Source organism: Bactrocera tryoni, chromosome 5 (assembly GCF_016617805.1).
Source record: "Bactrocera tryoni isolate S06 chromosome 5, CSIRO_BtryS06_freeze2, whole genome shotgun sequence".
Lineage (NCBI taxonomy): Eukaryota > Metazoa > Arthropoda > Insecta > Diptera > Tephritidae > Bactrocera > Bactrocera tryoni.
The window spans coordinates 48,976,585-48,996,475 of record NC_052503.1 but is presented as its reverse complement, the minus strand read 5'-3'; the positions used below and the strand labels follow the sequence as shown (position 1 = coordinate 48,996,475).

At 32.6% G+C, this 19,891-nt stretch overlaps 1 protein-coding gene across 7 annotated transcripts in view; it reads right to left on the bottom strand.

The window, feature by feature from the left end:
- Positions 1 to 19,891, bottom strand: part of LOC120776848 (NAD(+) hydrolase sarm1) — a 143,579-nt gene that overhangs the window by 64,564 nt on the left and 59,124 nt on the right. Inside the window, exon 1 of one of the 7 annotated variants that reach the window (XM_040107880.1) lies at positions 18,110 to 18,499. The exons of the other annotated variants lie outside the window; for them this stretch is intronic. The gene's annotated coding sequence lies outside the window, so the exon portion shown is untranslated. Of the gene's footprint in view, positions 1 to 18,109; positions 18,500 to 19,891 lie in introns of those variants that run through there. 7 annotated transcript variants of the gene reach the window in all.

Here is a 19,891-nt window from a genome sequence, read left to right as displayed (position 1 = left end):
CAAGGAACTTTTGTGGTCAACAGAAAGGGAAAATAAATATTTATTGCTGTATATATTTACATTTGTACACATATGTATTAGGTTAGAAAAAAAATAATTTAATATGCTTGGTGCTCATGAACAAAATCTCTCTGAGTAAGAGCTCTTAATTGTAACGGGAGTTTTTTAATTTTTCTTATTATCAAGCTGTTAGGTTTACTTCGGACTGAGAAGGCAATTGAAAAGTAAATGGATGAAAATACTCCAGCCCTGAAAGTATTCGACGCAGTACCCGCCGTGGGAAGCAGAGGAAGAGGAAGACCTCCACTCCGTTGGAAGGACTACGTGGAGAAGGACCTGGCTTCGCTTGGAATATCCAATTGGCGCCACGTAGTGAAAAGAAGAAACGACTGGCGCGCTGTTGTTAACTCGGCTATAATCGCGTAAGCGGTGACTACGCCAATTAAGAAGAAGAAGATAGGTTTATGTCTCGCCTCCAACTACTTCAAATATGTATTATTTCATTTCACAAATTTTGTAGGAAATTGAATGCTCTCTCACGATTTTCATAAACCAAACTGTTTGAGAGATATTAACGGTTGAAAAATGGGCTTTCCATTTATTTAAGAAAATAAAAGAAACTATTATATGATAGTGGTATATATTTTTGCTAAGCTTGCAAACAGATGTCGCTAAATTTCACATAGATTGGGTTTTAATATACTTGGTCCGAAGACCATTATGGAGAAACAAATCAAGCGCATTGAACCAGTGAATAGAACATATCTAAATAAATTTTTGAAACCGTAAATGATGCTTTGGGTTGGTACCTATATTCAATTTCCTCAAGTTCTGTTAAAAATCCAAACTTGTTTTGAAGTATTTTGGCTTAGAACTTCCGCCAACTACTTGTACAACCTTTGATAAGTCTTTCTGAACCCATGATTGTGTTGAAGAACTTTATGTATTAGGTGAATACTTGAGGTTCTTGGTGTATTCAAAACCTACACATACATCAGGTCAAAATTCTATGTTCACAGCTACACTATCTCTAGTCTAGTGGAGTACTGCAAGGCTCAGTTTCAGGCCGACTAGGGGAGACGAATAAAACTTATCAGAGACGTCTACAGTAGCAAAAAGAGAGGATAGAATCAAAAGCTTAACAATGTGGCGGCAAAGGTAGCAGACTTCATGGAAACGAAGGTGGACCTACATACATTCTTGGATAGATAGACAACATGCGCATCTGGATTTCCACCTGACCCAAATACTCAGTGATCATGGGTGTCTTAGAAGCTACCTTTACAAATATCATCATGACTTTAGTCCATATTGTAGACGTGTACAGAGTGTATAGAAGACTCTGAACACGTACTCTATCATAGCCCTCGGTTTTCCAGTAAAAGCGAAAAGCTGAAAACCATACTTGGAGGTAATCTGTCACTTGGAGAGCTCTCATCACTAATTAGAATAAGATTAAGATATTTACAACAGATTAGGTGTCAGTCAGTCCGTACAATAGAGGACACTTAAATGTTTTCTTCTCTCCCATGAAGTTATACTTAGTCCAATGGTCCCTTTTGAGAGACATGAGATGGGAGTAGGTTATGTTTAGCGAATTAAAGCCCCACACTTCGACTTTCGTTGCCTCCTACCATAAAATAAAAATCTATGTTCAACCTAACTGTAAATAATTCGACAGCAGAGTTTAAAAACAAAATTATATAGTATAATATTTTTTCTTTAACTCTTTCTATACTAATATTATTGCAGGAAAATATTAAAAACTTGTTTTTAAACGTAAATTTTTGGAATTCTTTTCGAGCATATTTTCCTACCTGTTACGAACACCCACGAATAAAAAATCAATAAAGCTAAAACTTATAGATTTTTTTCTTTTGACACTTCCTTTCACCAATTCTGCTTTACTTATTTGGTTTCCTTTTTGCGTTTGCTCCCAAAATCGTTAGAGCACAGAAACCGAACCAAATCGCCTTTGCCCAAAATTGTTCGGAGCCGGTAAGTGAATCATGGCAAGAAATCAACTTTCAGGGTGAATATATGTGCGTGCGTATTTTAGTATTTGGAATTCGATTTTTATTTCAACTTTTGTTGGATTCTTTTCATATTTTTCTCTTTATCCACTGCTCCACTTGCCGACAGTCAGTCAGCGCTGGCTGGGCGATTTTACGAGTTCTTGGAAAAAATGTTGCAAGTGTCGTGCTGTGGCAAAGGGTGTGTCGCGTGTGCATTATTGTGGCGTTTTGTAGTTTTTGTTTTATTTTCACAGCTCCCCAAACTTGTTCAAACACACACACTCTGCTCCGGTAGCGCCGGTCGACATTTGGCACGCGATATTAAAGTGCACTGTGCGGCCGATCCTTGGAAAAGTAATTGCTCGAGCACGCGTTAAAGCCAAAGCACCACGTGTGCGTGTGTGTTTGTGTAGTAGTGACATGTTGTAATTAATTTTTTTTTGCCACAACTTGCCACACGACAATGTATTTTATATGCTTGTGGCTCATTGCGGCACAAAGTCGCAAAGTGTGGGTGCATGGGTCGGTCTCGTGTGGCGTCTAAACAATTATTTTAAATTTCTTTAGTTTACTTAGCAGCTGAATGCCGCTTTAATACAATTGCGTGCGAGGATTTATTTGCGTTTACTTTTTAATATATTCAATGAAAGTGAATTTTTTGTTGAATATAATTTGAAGAAGAGCATTTTGGAAAAGTAATTCTTTACTTTTAAATTGAATGTGTCACGTGAATATATTTGCGGGTTTATTTCTTAATAAATATTAGTCACAGCTCACAGTGGTTCCCGACTTCACGAAATTTGGCAAGACTTATTTTCAAAAACAGATTCTCCGAATATACATATTATTCAGATCGGATCAATAAAGCGTATAACTGTCACATTTATGTGGAAACTTCTTTATTTGTGAAGGGTGTTATAGCCTCGGTGCAAGCGAATTAAATTTTTTTTCTGATGTAATATTAAAGTAGTATAAACTTAAAAAGTTTTTCGATATTAAATATATCTATTTACTCTAGAGAGATCGCACGTGGACTGCTATGTGTAGTCCTTGGTGAAGCCATAGAAAAGAAAAATTCCTGTGTTCGAACTTATAAATTAGCAAATTGGCTACTAAGCGTGCCAATACAAATTTGCACAGGCATTTAATTTCCATTCCCGCCTGTTCGATGGGATGTCTGAAGGTATGCGCTCCCAATTGTTTAAACCTTGACCTCACAAACGTGGGACAGTCGAGAAAGAAGTGTTGAGTTATTTCGACATCATCTTATTCCATACAGTTTCTGCAGATGGCGTCTGATAAGATGCCCAGCCTTACAGCATTTACACCAATAGGGCAATGGTCTGTTAAAAGCCCCACAAGTAGGGAGAGCCTAGCCTTACTGAGGGCAAAAAGATCACTAGATCTTTATGATGGATCTTTCCAGATGGTTTGGCGACTCCTTGCTACAAGTGAGCTCAAAGTGTGTGAGAATTTCCGTGGGTTCAGACATGTATTCTTTTAGGAACACTCTCGAGTTTCTTTGCAAGTGCGATCTTTTTTAGAGCCCTGCACTACACAAAGACTACATAAATAGAGTTGACTATGGTGTCATACAGCCAGAGGATCACTGTCAGTGAGAGACCCCACCTTTTGCCAATTGCTCCATTACAGTATAAGGCCCTTTTCGATGCCCTTTTTGCTTTCTTATTCAGGATGAGCCCTAGATATTTCTCTGTTTTCGCTGGCTGAAGACGAATGTCTCCCATTTGCTGCAGCGGTGCCATCGGGATCTTGTATCTTCTAGCAAATAAAACTTAATGCAACTATTTACTCTAAAGTACAGAAAGCATTCGCATGTGAACTCACACACTTATTGTATCTAAACTAGGGCAGCCATCCGACGCCTTTAGTTGCCAACCGCTATTTGTGTAAAAATTGATTTTAGCGTTGGCCTTGTCAACCACTCAGTAACCTATTTATGTATACAAACATATGTACATATGTACTATATGTATATTTCATTATTAGTTAAGTCGCTGTGTAATTCGCCTAAGGCTTAATCTATCACTACAGTTACAGCTATTTTATGTGAAATGTGCGACGTGCTTGAACAGGCGTCGCGTTTCTATTCATTTTACTTGTGACGCAAATATTCTAACTTTGTGGGGTTTCCCTTTTCTGATGCTTTGTGATGAAATCAAGCTCTAACACAGCTGCGATGTGCCTTTATGTTGAGAAAGTAGTTGTGAAATTATAAATAATATTTTTTTTAATTGTAACAGATTTTTATTTGAAATAATTATCCGATTTTGATTTAAACTGACTATTAAATAAATTAGCATCTGTAAAATTTCTTTAAATATAAAAACATCCATATTAGTGGTACTGAATAATACATTCTTAAACCAAAAAAGGGCTTAAGATATGGTTCTTCTTCTGAGTTGGAAAGATCCTCATCGCTTATACACCAATTTTAATACTCAAATTGTATAGGAATTTGAATCAGCTTCAGAAAAGCATAGGTTACACTATACTATTTTTTTTTATGAATATGCATGCTAACCATTAGACTTCCATTCGTAGCTATTTTTGGTAACTTTTGTATGAAAATGGTCGAAAAAATTTCGATATTTTTTTAAATATTACAAACCAAGTCAAATCATATCTATTGAGAGAAGGTGTTGTCTTATTTTTTGATATCTTAATCATTTTAGATCTCTGCCTAAATTCTTCGAAAGTTTGGATCAATTGGTATAAAAAACAACAACAAAAATCGGCAAAATATTTTTATTTGCGAAAAATTTGTTGAGCATATTTGATTAGCTTCATAGGCTTCACCTTCAAAAATATTTGTCCAAGAATATAGAAGTGTTTGCTCTGATAATCGGATGTACAGAGCCAAAAGAGAAGTGAATGCAAACCAAGTCAAAGTATGGTATCTATTGAAAGAAGGTGCTGTGTCGCTACCATAACAATATGAAGAGACTGGAACATGCTTCTTGAATATTATATTATATGAAACCATGGATTAATTAGTTGAATAGTTTTTTAATTTCAATGTATTTTTTAATATTTTTTATAGTTTATTATATACTATTAAATTCCACTCATTTTTGTTGAGTTAACTTAATTAATTTCGCCCTTGATACCACAAATCAATATTTAGGCTATTATTGGCACGATTAAATGAGAGCTAAATTTGATTATATGAATTAAAATTTTCAGCAAATCTTTCATTAGTTGAGTTATACGCAATTAATTATTATTAAATTTATAGCTAAAGCTTGTTTAGAAGAAATCAAGCAAAGGCACATGTAGAAGTGATTGAATTTGTTAAAAAAAATAACGAATATGCACATAAATAAGCAGAAAGCGTTTACTCAATTAATGCCATACCTAGGTATCTGTGTAGTAGAGTTTATGTGTGACGAATAAATCCGTCGAATAATTTATTTAATTAGCATAAAAAATGCTTGAAAGGCATTAATTGCCTGCTAAATAAGCTTAACTGATGCAGAACGCTTTAAATTATACTAAAAAGCACCAAATGTATGAATATATGTATATCTCTAAACAGTGATACCCTTAATTGCGTAGAGTATGCGTGGCGTATACGTAACCACACACTAAATCAAGCGTAATAAATCAGCTTAAGTGCTAGAAAAATAATTTAAACTGGATTTTTGTATAAAATTATCGTTATTACTATTATTATTGTTATTGTATAGATCAAAAACAACAATAACAATCACTTAATACTATTTAGTTGTGCGTTAATTTGCGCGAACGCGTCCAATTAAGCGCAAAGCTCACAACGGGAAACACAATATTCAGATGTCTAATTGATAAATAAGGCGACAGAGCGCTGAATGAATTGCCCAATCGCTGCTGACAACTAGGCAGTTGCGTTTGAACAACAAAAACAAGCGAAGGAATACCTGCACGTATTTGCCTAACAAGTGCAAGATACATTTTTAATTAATTTTTATAACATTTTGAATATAACAACAGCCAAGCTAATGCTTCAGTGTTCGGTTGGCGCCATTTTTGGCACTTCTTTTGAATGAAATCGCGCATTGTTCGCTGCGCTCAAGGTCATTTGAAGTTTAGTTTGTGAAAAGTATACTGCGATCGCATTTAAAAGTTGTGAGTCCATATAAATACATATGTATACATATCTATATATATGTATATAATTATATTTATGGGTGTATGGCTGTGTATGAGCGTTTGTTTGTTTGTGCAAACCAGCTGGATACGTTCACTGAAAACGTGCTGCTGCTTGCATTGCTATTGGTGTGTTTGCGTGTGTTTAGCACGCGTTTGGCTCGTACCAATTTGCCCAAACAAAAGCGAGTTGACGCAAAATATGTATGTGTATTTGTATGTGCCTTATTGTTTGGTTGGTTGAGTGGTATACCCTGGTCGGTGTATACACCTTACAAGTGCAGCTGAACTCGGCTTTTTTGAGGATATCACACGTAAATACCTTTTAGTGCATACAGAGAGGCATAAAGAACCAGAAATAAAATACAACTAAGATTATAAACAAAATTGAGCGCAAAGAGATGAAATAAGAAGAAAAAAATAAAATAAACTAAATTAATAATCAAAACAATAAAATACGTTAAATTTGCTTGCGCCAAAGCTAAAATAGCCTTCACAAATAAAAAATATTTCCATATAAGCTCTTTTTCCTGTAGTGTTCTTACAGTTACTGAACAAATATAATCATATTTTTTCATTGTATTGAAAACGTCATATTTTTTACCGAAAAGCGATGATTTGCGAAAAGCATTAATTTTTTGTTTCTATTTGAAGAAAAGTACTGCAGAGCCGCATCAAATGGTTGTCGAGGCAAATGGTAATCGTGCTCTATCAGAAGCAGCATGCAAAGACTGGTTTCAAGAACTCAGAGATAATGATTTTGATGTGAGAAATAAAGAACGTGGAAGACCACCAAATTAATGTGTAAAACACCGAACTGTAAGCAATATTGGATGAAGATGAATTTTTGAGTCAAAATCAAATGAGCAACAAGCAACTTCAGACCGTTTGAAAGCTGCAGAAAAGATCCAAAGGTGTGGAACATGGGTGCCATATGAAATGAATGAAAGCCAAAGAAAACCCGGAAAAACACTTTTTGCTTCAAAGAAACGAGAGAAAATCGGTTCGGCTTCAAATTGTCACTGGCAATGAAAAATTGAGTTATTTTAAGAACCCTAAACAGAAAAAATAATAGGTTTATTTGGGACAACCATCAACATTGACTGCAAAAACAGATCGATTCGGTAAGATAAAGATCAAAAGGATGTGGTATATTCTGAGCTTCTAAAACCTGGTGAAACTGTTAATAATAATCGCTACAGACAACAAATGGTCAATTTGATCCACGTTTTTGACACGGCAAAGTAAACTTGTGCACACAAAGCAAAATCATTTCAGGATATAATCAAAGTACTAGGCTGAGTGCTATTACCCCAGCCGGGGTATTCACCAGACTTTCCTCTTTTGATTATCATTTGTTTTCATCGATGGAACTTCGATTCCTATGCAGGTGTCGAAAATTACGTGTCTGATTGGTTTGCTTCAAAAGATGTACATTTCTATTGGCTTGTTATCTACAAATTATCGAAAAGGCAGCCAAACTTTGTGAAAAGCAGTGGTCAATACTATGAATAGTAATTCTTTACTTTTCCATTCAGAATTAGTATTTGATTTTCACAAACAAACGATCGTTTCATACCGGTACACCTGGTATCAATCCATTCCAAATTTAATGAAGATATTTTATCAATTAAAAATTTTTCTATACAAGAGTTTGATTTTGAAGAATTATTTTGTATGAAAACTAGCTCTTAAAGTTGAGGCCATTGACTCCGAATTTCGGTAGTAAATTTTAATAATTTCAACTCATTCTTGAATCGTATATCTTTCCATGATGAATGGCAAACCTTACTGAAGAGAAATGTCAAAAGAGCGAAAAAAAAAGTATGGCATCGTTTGCTGTTCCTATCGGTCTACTTTCGTAGTGCCCTATTGAAAACCCCTATATATACAATACTATATGATCTGATCAATTTGTTCGGAATTTTTACCGTTGTCTTGTACAATAATCTGCTTCAAATTTCATTGAGATATCTTGCTGAATAAAAATATTGTCCTCGCTTGATTGGGATCGATCCGTTTATATGGCAGCTATGTACATATATGCTATAGTGGTGCGATAGTGAGAGTTTCGACAAATGGGTAGTTTCTTGGGAATGTAAGGTCAACCGATTTAAACTAAGGATATCTATTTACCTTGTTGTAGTCTCCAAATATAAGCAGGATTATCTTTCCGTACTTCTCAAAGATATTCCAACCAGACAACTATTTATATATTTCTGGAGTAAAATGAATGAAACACTTTCAAAATTGATTGAGCAAAATCATGACTTGTCAGAAGCTCTATAAAAAAACTCTATTCAGCTTGATTTCTGATTTAGTTTTAAAAAAATGTTTCTAGTCCAAGTATGGTCATGCTATTATGGATATAGTTAGCATAATAGTTAAGTAGGTACTTTATTTTTGCGGTATGCTAGCACTAAACGGTTATGTAAATACGTACGACTATATGCATTTAAATAAATGTTTGTATGTGTAAATGTAGGTACGTATATACTTTCCCACAATGGTTGCGATTGTTTGCGAACACCAAAGCTGCCACACTGCCTTTTAGGCGATATAGACTAATATACTATAAGTGCGCTATAACGCATGTAAATATTTACACTATGTGTATGTATAGTATGTATATATATGTATATGTATGTATATATATATATATGTATGTATGTAATCATATAGTGTAAGCTGTTTGGCGCACAGATAAAAGTCACAAAGGCATCAAAGCATTATTTCACTTATGCGAAAAATGCACTGAGCATTTGATTGTCTGCTAAATCGTCAGCTTAAGTGCTTCGTTTGTCGCAACCGTTTGGCTGATTGATTTCAGCGGTCTGTTCTGTTGGATTTTCGCACGATGGCGTAGTTGGAATCAAGGAAGTTGAACAGTGTATTTAGTACACTTGTAAACTTTCATTTAAGTAAATAAATTATGGAAGCACAAGTATAAGAGGTGCTATTGATTTAAGAGTCCTTTAAAATTTATAAGAGTTTGTTATGATGACGACACAACCACTTACATAATGTTATGCTTTTCACTTTTAAAGCTACTTCATTTTTTCGTCTTATCTGATCATAAATATCTAACCTTCTACCAAAATCATATTCTTACGTATACATTCATACTAATACAATATATTCAATACCTTAATCATTTGATATTTTAACAGCGATAACTTCTTGCTTCTTGCGCATACAGCATAATGGTGAGAATGGAATGTTTGTAATGCAGATTACCTTGAGCATTAAATGATGTCACATAACATACTCACATATTTATAATACCTAAACATGTTTATGTAAGTAAGTAAATATCTTTGTATGAAAGATTCACAGGTGCTATAGTGTTCCAATCTCAACAATTTCTTTAGAGATTAAAGCGCTGCCTTGGATAGCCATCTATGTCAAATTTAGTGAAGATAATTGGTCAAATACAAAAGTTTTCCTTATAAGCACTTGATTTAAATCAATAAGTTCAGCGGCAGTTATAATGCTGGGATCGGCATTCGCACAATTAGGCATGTCCAAAAAGACCAGTTTACGGTACTCTTTTTGAAAAAACTTCAGCTTTATCGGGATGTGTCGAGCAAGAATGCGTTTCATACCCAAAATATCCACTAAAATCGTTCGAACGGACTCGCGAGAGTTGTCGAGCTCTCTTGCCATATCTTTCACATTTGTCTGACGATTTTCAAGCAGAATATCCTTAACATTTTCAATTTTTTAATTAGTTGAATACCTTCATTCAAGGGTTTGTTCCACTCGTAGGCTTGATTTTTTGATAAAACTAAGCCTTTTCCAACACTCGCGAACACGAAATTCGGTTAAAAGTACAAAATTTTCTTTGATCAATATTTTTATCCCTTAAGCAGCTGCTGTAAACAAACTGGTTGATAGACCATATTTGGCATAGTTAATAAGGACCTACCATACATTTAATGTGATATATTATATATATACATATATATATCTTTTTCATAGAAATGTGGCAACTGCGTACGTATGTATATGTACCATTTATCTATTCCATATTTAATAGTCTAAATTAATAGACAGAAAGTCCGGGTTTGCGGTTAAGCACCAATTCTATAAAGTAATTCAAATATAATAGGCAGGCTTTGACACTAAATATTTCTCAGTTTTTAAATTTAAATTGAAACGATTACTGCTCTAAATGTTATTATTTTTTGTTTGTGTACGGGAGTCAACTTTACTCGTCATAAATCTAATAATCTTCCAATAGCTTTCTCTTGATACCAGTTTTGTAACATACTTCATATTTCTTGGGACCTAATTGAAATTGAAATTTTCTTAGAAACTAATTTTAAAAGCCTCATCATTATAAATTATAATTCTTCTCTTTCAAAAGTAATTGCAATTACATATATATCGACACATGTACATATAGACGCCCGTATATACGAGACGATTCAGTGCCGCTAATCAGTCTACCGCCTGTTTAACAGCTCCGCCCTCAACTGTCTGGCCGTCTGACAAACGTTGACAGCGTTAACTTATTTACATATACATATATGGCATACGTGCAAACTATGCATGCATACATATTAGGGTGTCCGTTGTTACTCAAGTAGATTATTTTTTATTTTTTTTTTTTTTGCAAAAGTTGCCCTAAAAATTTTTATTCAATATAAACAAGCGTAATTTAAGCAAAATCATATTTTTTCCCATGTACGTCCATACTATTCATATACAAAATGGTATTTTCTTTTAAGCAAACAAACCTGCAAATATTAAAAAACGATTTTCTAGCACAAAATTTTCTTCTCTATAAAAAGTTATCAGTGGTTATTTCCATAAAAACACTCCTTTTCAAGTTTTACGCAGTTAAAGTTATACATACATCAAATGCTCCGGGCATTCATATATGTTCATATGTACATAAATGCCTTATAAATTATTTATTACTCATACGCCATGGTACCTATTGAATTCAGAACATTTGGTGCATAACTTTAATTGCGTATAACTTTTAAAGAATAATCACTACCAAAGGAATGTTTTTATGGAAAAAATACCACTAACAAAGAGCGTTTCCAAAAAACTTGGGAATTAATGGACACCAGGGTTGCAAATAATGCATTAAGAAATAATTGTATTAATATTTGAATCGATTTTTTCTATTAATCCTAAATATGGGATTACAAAATTAATATTAAAAATTAAATTAACTTTAAAAATTAAAAAAAAATGTTAAAGATCGGAATTAATTTTTAATATTAAATTAAATTAATTTTTAAAATTAAATTAAATTAATTTTAAATTAATTTTTAAAATTACAAAATTACTCTTAAAAATTAAATTAACTTTAAAATTAAAAAAATTTAAATTTAAAAAAATTAATTTAATTAATTAAAAATTAAATTAAAAATGAACTAATGTTTTAATTTTAAAGATTAATTAAATTTTTTTACAAACTGAAAAAAAATTAGAGTAAATTTAATTTTAATTGATAATGAAAAATTTAATTAAATTAATTTTTAATATTAAAGGTCCGTGTATACCGCATAAGAAACTAAAAATTTAGTTTCAAAAACCAATACAAATTTTAAATTTAAATTTAAATTAAATTAAAAATTAAGATTTAATCTTTATGCAAAAATTTTTAATTTAAGAACTCAACCCATAGAGTCACCCTAATATATAAGCTTTGCCGGCTTTTCATATTTATGTAAATTCAAGTGCCGCGCCGTATTTTTAATTGTTTCGAACTAGTTTTCATTTAATCATTTGTTTCTAATTTAATTAAATATGCTGATTACAGTGCATGTACAGTGCATGTGCCTGTTTGTATGTATGTGTGTGTGTTTGTGGTTGTTTTGTGTGGGTGAATCCGTGTCAGAGTCGATGATCGTAGGCGCTGATCTCGCAAAGAAAGCATTTCCGGCTGTGAATTTCACTTGTTTGCACAAATGCGCTCAAATTCATGTGCTTACATGTGTATGTGTGTGTGTGTGGTGTATTCAACAGTTGTCATGAACTGCATGTGCAATTACTGTAAATTTACAACGCCCAGTCACAGGTGGTGTGAGCAAAACAAAATCAACCAGATAAAATGCAGTGACACTTTCCGTCGAACACCCGGCTATTTACCGATTCCCTGAACTTGACCGCACACGGCACAAGGCAGATTACACAAGTCACAAAACAAAGGAAAATATTTGCATGTTTTTCCAACTCTTTCTGCTTCTTTATTTTCATTGCTGACTTTTGCTTAGTTTTCGCGCAAAGCAAATTGAGCATTTATTTTTATAACCGCAACGAATTGTTGTTGCACGCTATCTATTTTAATGGCAGTACACCCTGCATGACAACAACAATAATGAAGCATATGCATAACTGTGCATCAAGTATTTTGCATGTGAGCACCTTTCCACTTTTCGTTCGTCCGCTTGTCGGTCGCTTGGTCACACACCATTTGCATTGGCGGCACGTTCAGCAGACGCTGTGTCAACGGTTTGCTGCAATTGCAACAACAACAGCTACAGCAATGGTACTTTGATTGACGCATTAGCTAATGAGCAAATCCCCACCGCAGTCACAGCAGCAATTGAGCTTGTCTAATCGGTCGCAGGCCAACGAATGCCTGGCACTTTTGCATGCGCCAATTAAAATTAGAAACGCTCATGATTGCCACATCGAGAAACTGCTGAGAATTATTATTTGTTTAATTAAAATTGGTGAAATTGAAAAGTTGCTTGTCATCATAAGCAAATTATATCAATTTTCATTTGATTTTCGCTTTTTACCTGTCAGACATGCAAATTATGTGTTTATGATACAGTGGGGATTCCTTAATAAGAACACTTAATAAATTGTTGCTTTCAGATGAATATAATTTATGCAGTAGTATATATTCACTTAAGCTCTTTGCATTCCAACTCTTAGACATGACAAACTTCTAGAAATGAAAGATCCTAGTGGAAAATTGTTTTAGGGTTGCCACCATTTTGAAGTTTAATTTAATTCAAATCTTACAATATTTGTATCGAACTAAAGAAACCCTTCAAAATTTGTCGGCTTAGAGAAACTTGCTGTTGCAAATAATATTTTCAATAGAGTTACCACCTGTTTATTTTTTTGTATTTTAAATTTATAGAATAATAATAAAAAGAATATAATTCACAAAAAAGTAACATATGGGGAATAAACTGAAGACGTTTAAAGACCCCAGCAATTGAAAGTACGTTTGCCTTGCCACTTATTTTAAAAACTTTATTGAAACCAAGTAATAAATATATTCTTTTTATTATAAAATAAAGAAAATGTCACAGCAGCAGTTCAAGACAAAACACTTCGAAATGTTGTAGCTTACGTCGGTGTAGATAGGAAAATAATTTTTCAAAAAAGTTGCCACTTGTTTAATTATTCTAATTAACTTCAATTAAATATGTGTGATAAATTAACAATGAAATATTTATAGTACATTAAAAATATTTAAGTATGTTTACAACTGAAAATTTTTGAGAGAGTTGCCAGTTGTTTTGAAATTCATATTGAAAAAAAATTATAAAATTTAAAAATATTTCAACTTGTAATTAAAACTGCCTGCTTTCGGTCAAATATAATTTTGGAAAGGGTTGCCACACGATAGAAAAAAAATTTAATTAAAATTGAAATTAATTTAATTTTTAATATTAAGAAATTAAATTAATTTTTAATATTAAAGTACTTAATTAATTTTTTAATTTTACTAAATTATTTTTTAATTTAAAAATTAATTAGATTTTTAATTTTAAAATTTTAATTTTAAGGACTAATTTAATTTTTAAATTTTTTTTGAACTAGTTTTTTTTTAAACTAATTTTATTAATTTTTCGTCATTTGTTGATTAATTATTAATTTACATATGTACATTCGTTAAAAGTAATTAAATATTTTTACCCACTGAGTCGCATACGTTTACTCGCCGGCCCAAAGTTTCCCACAAATAATAATTTATGAATTGCATTTAGGTCATAACCTCCTTGTGTTGAGTAAATAAAGTCAGTATATGCTAAGTGCCACACTGTCAGAGAGAATTATGAATATAATGACTGACACTTTCAATTGCTTGATGGCGAAAGTGTTACCATAAGTTCTTTGTATGGATATTTGGTTCAAACAAGTCGTGATTAGGTTGGTGGACATAAGAACATAAAAATAGTTTTGTTTTCCTTAGTGGGATGCAACTGAGAACCCTCGAAAGAATTAAAAATGCTATGCTAGGTGCTTGTTCCTTTGCTATCATTCAAACACGGAGTTTCAAGAAAAATACATACGCAGAGGTAAGGATCAAACTCATGCCCTACGTTCTGTCGATTTTATATTTTGAAGTTTTTGAAGCTAAGGACCTTTTACCGATTTCCTTTTACTTCAATGAGTAATTTTGTTAACCTAATAGATCCCCTAATCGTCGAGTAACTCTAACTAACTGTATAAATTATTGCATCAACTTGTTGAGAATTACAAAACTCTACATCAAATTTACTTCTTTCAGTTTTCGAATTTTAATTCTGTACCTTTTTATGTTCTTCCATTACCGAAATTCGAAACATATAATTAAACCACAGCCAACTTCATGAAGAAACCCAAATAATTCCGCAACACTGTCGCGCTAAGCCAATAAATAATCCCCAATTGACCTCATTTACATACATCAACCTACTTTCCCGCTGGCGCCATTAAGTAAGTCCTTTATAATGACAGCTTGAGACCACTCATACACACAGCCATACGAAAGTCGACAACGAAGGACACTTCGCAAGTGCAATGCGCCTTGAACACGCGCCCAAGTGGAGCAGTTCAAGATGCAAATTAAAATGAACCCAAAGTATTGGCAGCGTTGAGTGGAGCTTACTCAAACATATATATATATATATAATATATGTGTGTATTTATACATATGCATATACATATATGTATGCGTGTGCCCACGCAACCTTGGCTGCCTAGGTGTATTGTTTTACACTCTTTCTTCTTGCACCTCGCGCTCCACCCAAAATCACTGCTGCAATTGGAGTGCGAGCGGCAGCTGTGGGCGTTCGACAGCACAAATTGTTGTAAATCACTTAAGAGAATCATAAATCGTCGGAAATTCGACACTTGACAAAAGCCAGCAATGAAACATTGTGATTGTTATGGTTGAAGATAAACTTGCTTATCGCGATCATACATCGCGCGTGTATGTTTGTGTGTGCTTACTCTACTCGTGAGGCAACGGCATGAGGAGGCGTAGTTTAAGTGCAAACTCTGCTGAAAAAGGCGAACTAAAGCAAATACGAAATTGATTAAAAATACGCGCAAAGGAAAAATTTAAGGTGTTGTTGGTTTTTGCTTTTGATTTTGTTGTATTTCCAAGAATTGCGCGTAAGAAATAATTGCAATGTAAGGTGTGGCACAGTGGCGCCACCTTTTCCACTATCATATCTTATTCAACTTGTCAAAGAAAACAAATGTCGAAACGAATATTTTACGGAAATTATCGTGGTTTATTGCAAGTTTGACAAATTTACTGTAGGAATTCTTCAAATACGAAAAAATTTGCTAAAGCTGTAATTCAGTTTCACTAAGGAAGAAAAGTTCCAAGAAAACTCATTTCTGAACAGAAACTTTTTCAATATTATTGTATGATTTTTTATTTAGAAGAACCACAAATAAAATATCAGGTAACCTGGAATGAATTCATATACATACATACATATATACATATGTGTATAGTATGTTTCTTGAGAACATCACAGGTATCGCTGGTTTCAAATATCTTTAAAAACATTACATTCTTATATTGGCTGCAGTAGAAAATGTTTCCGAAGTAGTTTGAGGAAATGTGTTTAAAGTAACAACTTTTGACCGAAACACGTAGGGTACTTTCCAATTACCTAAACCAACTATTGCGGGATGATTTAATGGCATCTCGAATATGGTTCGTTTAAGAGTTGCTTAAGTTTGTCGAGTGCGAAATCTCTTTGCCAGTCGTTTATATATCTTTCGGTTCAAGGACATGATAATATTGCCAACACCAGTATTGCTGCTAAGTGCACTTAGTGCGGTACATTTTAGGGGGTTACATGGGTTTACGGGTTTCAAAAACTGGATTTTTTTTATTGTCTTATTAAATTCTACAACACCTCCTAACTTTTCAAGTTGATCCGAGTAACAGTTTCGGAGACACAGCCTTGAGAACTTGTGTGCTCGAGGCTAGGTAGGGTAAGGGCGTCGTCTTTAAACGCGTTTTTCTCAAAACTGTGTGAAGTGTGTTGAAGTCGATTGGCAAGATTTCTCGAGAACAACTCAACCGATCTTCATGAAATTTTACACAGGTCTTTGAGATATAATTCTTAATGACTTGAACAAAGGATTTTTTTTTTCGATTACAACTATTTCAAAAAAAACATCCGCGAAATTTTCACTGAAATTCATATGAAAATGTCTGTCAAAAATCCAATTTTCAGTTTTGTTTTCCCTTTTTTCCGATTTCAGTATTTCTTTGTTAATAGTGTACGTTTGTAACAATAAAAAATTCTAATAAAATATTTAATTCTTTATATGAGAAAAAAGTTGTTGAAAAAAGCTTGTTGTTTACTTTATGTATAGGGGCTCTACTCTACTAGGATTTATTTAGTTACTTTGCAACCCACTTTTTGTCTGCGATTTGGACTTTCAGAATGATGAAAGCCTTCTGACCTAATAGAAACTAAAATGAAAGCTATTCAAAGTACAGCTCGGAGGTCTACATTCTTTGTTCAAAAAATCGCCGTTAAAACTTGTATTTTCCTCACTTGCAAAAAGGAATAAAAAATAGAAAAACCTCATGTAAATAGATATCTAGAAATATAGAGAATTTTTACAATATTCTTTATGCTTCCGGAACTTTTATCTTTCCCTGCCAACCTCCTACTAATTTTTTCGCAATTGATCTATCAGGTCTTGCTAAACTGCTCCAAAGCTAACTCACCTTAACTTTACGGACAAATTTTTAAATTTTATTAATTAAACTTAAGAGAAACGAGAAAAATATACCGGTGCCAGATCTCAAAATCATAGTCTAGTCTTTAGAAAAACTCGGAAAGATGGCTAATCGAATTAAAAACTGGTATAAATAAATAAAACTGGTGCAAAAAATCAAGAGAAACTAGCAAAAATACCTCTTTAATGGGTTATAATATGGTAGGCAGGTAAGAATGGTTCTTCGGACTCAATTACACCATTACACTATCGAAATACCTTTATATTTTAATATCACATTTCAATGCTGTGTTCAAAGCATTTGGTGCTCCTAATGAAACCACTTAAAGAAGTATACAATTTGTATATAGACACTATGTAAAGGTTTAGTATTTGATCTCATGAATTTCAAGCGGTCGATGGCAGAACTGCGCACTCACAGATGAGATTTAGAACCGTTTCGTTAGTCCCTTTGAGTTTGCAACTGTTGTTATAGGGCATTCCCATTTTTAACGTATGTTCTCCAAATGACCAATGCTCCGATATGCTAGCAGCGGGTTTGCCTATACTTTTCCTAGACTTATTCAATAAGACTTTAGTACTTATATTGTCATAATTCAGCCATTATTCAGGTAACCATTAGCTCTATTTTTGAATTCTACGGAAAAACCGTATTATTGTTTTAAAATATGTACAAACATAAATCAAATAAACTAGACTAGATTATAAACTGTAACAATTCTGCCATGAGATATTCAAATAATAAATTAAACTTGACAACTTTGTGGTTGCTTTCACATAAAAATGTTGCGGCAAGAAGTCAGAGCTCAAACAAAGGGATCAGAATCGAACACGAGCAATTGTAGTGAGTAAAAGAGAGACTTTTTAAGAACATTTAACTTTAACGAAATATCATATGCGAGTAAATTTGGGAAACGCAATTAAAAACAAGAATATTATTATTTTACATAAAAAAAATGCAAATAAGTGCGAAAACGTACCTTGTCAGTTGCAGCGCCAACAACACGTTGTTAAGTATGTTAAATTCAAAAATTCAAATAAAAATTGCTTGCCTGTCTACAATTTACAATTTAATATCTGCTATTTTTAAGTTGCACTTGAAAATCTTTACACTCGCTCGTCAATGCTGCAGCGCATAACTTGAGCCGCGCCACTGCCTGCCTTGTTGCACGTCAAGGGCACTTGAGCGCTACTTTGCTGGCGCACACACACATGCAAAGGCACACGAATAAGTATGAATACACATTTATTTTAATTCAATTTGAATTTATTTAATACAATTTGTTTAATTCATTTGTTTCACTTGCTTGCACTGCGAATGAGTTGGCAACAGCGGCTGGCAGGTGTTGTTCGTTGCTGCCGCACTGCCGCACTGCCACACAACACAATTACTCACGCGCACAGTTGCCTGCAACACGAGAAATAATTGGCATTTATTTTTAAATGAATCACGTTTTTTATTTTTAATTTAGATATAATTTTTTTGAGATTTTTTGTGAACTTTTATTTTTATCTTAACTGTTTATGTATTTATTTATATATATATTTTTTTTAATTTTTTACATTCCTTTTATTTTTTTTATTTTTTTTTATGGTTTTTAATTTTATTGTTTGTTAACTTTTTATTAATATTTAATTTTTTTTAATTTATGTTTTTATTTATTATTAGTTTTTAGTATTTTTTTTATTTTTATTGATTTTAATTTCCTTACATTTTGCGCAATTTTTTTAAATTCTATTTATTTTAAGATTTTTAACGTTTTTTAATTTGATTATTTGTTAACTTTTTTATTAATGTTTCATCTGCTTTTTATATATTACCTTTTTTATTTTTATTCATTTTTAGTTTTTAATATTTTTTTATTTTTATGGATTTTAAGGTTTTTACATTTTTTAAAATTTTATTAAATTCTATTTATTTTAATTTTTTATATTTTTTTTAATTTTCATTGATTTCTATTTATTTATATTTTTTCAAATATTTTTAAGTTCTATTTATTCTGTTATTATTGATTTTTAATGGTTTTTAATTTTATTGTTTGTTAATCTATTTTTTTATAAATTAACTTTTATTATTTTTAGTTTTCAATATTTTTTAATTTACAATGATTTTTATTTATTTATGTTTTTGAACTTTTTTTATTACATTTATTTTATTTTCTTTATTATTTTTACATTTGTTAACATTTTTAATAATTTTTAATCTTCTTTTCTAAATCAGCTTTAAATATTTTTAGTTTTTAATATTTTCTTATTAATCTTAATTGATTAATTCCGATCTTTTATTTTTTTATTTAATCTTTTCTATTCCTATTTTTTTTAATTTTAATTTTCAATTATTTGAATTGCAAATTATTTTTATTTAATTCTGCACATTATGCAAAAATTGCAAAAATTAAACCTAAATCAATTGTTGTTTATTCTGACATTTGTTGGCATTCAAGCGCAATTGAAGCGCGTCAAACACAACAAAGCGAAATAAAAAATCCAAAATCACCAAAAACAACAAGAACAAAATATGCAATAAAATTAAAAAATAACGAAATTCAAGACAATCAATCAACAACGGCGCGCGTTCAGCAATTGTAGCGCGTCTGTCCGTCCGTACATGTGTCTGGCTGTGGGCAAGACAAGTTGGCGACGTCGGCGCCGCTGCTGAGGATACCCGCTGGCTATAATTACCAACGGAACACAATGCGAAATAGCAAATTGCAAATGCGAAAACCGGCAGCGGTTCGCGATCTCGCGCGCTCTTTCGGCCG